The sequence below is a fragment of the Penaeus monodon genome, chromosome 15 (assembly GCF_015228065.2).
Source record: "Penaeus monodon isolate SGIC_2016 chromosome 15, NSTDA_Pmon_1, whole genome shotgun sequence".
In the NCBI taxonomy this organism is placed as follows: Eukaryota; Metazoa; Arthropoda; class Malacostraca; order Decapoda; family Penaeidae; genus Penaeus; species Penaeus monodon.
The window spans coordinates 18,260,774-18,261,688 of NC_051400.1; positions in this window are offsets into that span (position 1 = coordinate 18,260,774).

The window sequence follows — 915 nt, forward strand, 5'->3', positions numbered from 1 at the left end:
AGCTTCTTGTAAATCTTGATACAGAGGCCATCTTCCATTCACACAAAGAAACAACTTTTGCCTTATCGGACTTCCTCCAAGTCTAAGAAGCCCAAAGGCAGCACATGAGGGCTCGAATAAGATGCTGTTATCCGGTAGGGGATAGATGCCTTGCAAAGTCACCCGCCACCAAAGGACATCAAATCCTTTGGATCTATCCAAAACTTGGGAATATGGCTTCAACGTCCGTAGACAGTGCGACCCTCCCTCCCTGAAACGTTCATATCAGTTCCCTGCATAAATTTGGCTATTTGAGTAACCTTTGAACGAGTTGCACAGTCAAAGGCAACGCGTGTCTTTTTCTCAGGCTTATTTGGGTTATCCAACAATTGGGTGCTGCGGGAGATGCTTTTTTTCTTTTTCTTTCCAAGATGAGCCTTTTTTCTAGATTTTTTTCTAGCAGATCCCTTTTCACCAGTTCTTTCATCTCTTTGACAAAGCGTCTCATATCAATCTGGCCTTCAGCCCTACTATTCCTCTGAAGAGCCATTGATAAGGCCCAATCCAGGTCCTGACATAACACACGCCGCCCTCTAGACCTTCGGATTTTCTATTTTCTCATATATTTCACTTCCCACATGGGGTAAGGCAGAGAATAACTTTTTCATAAACAAATGTAATAGTGCAGCGTGAATCGGAATTTTCTCATATCCTTCTTTTTTCTTCATGGGTTCTCATCCATTTAACAACTGCGACAAAACCCAGAATGACAGATTTCTCAAAAAATCAAACAATCGGTTATAATGTGATCCTCATTAATGTTGCCGGACAAGGAAAAAAATCCAGTCCCTAGTCACAGGGAAAGTATATACCCGAAAATTGAACTCCAGAAATTGGGCCGCAATGATGAAAAAAAAACAAAATCGGCATTACTTA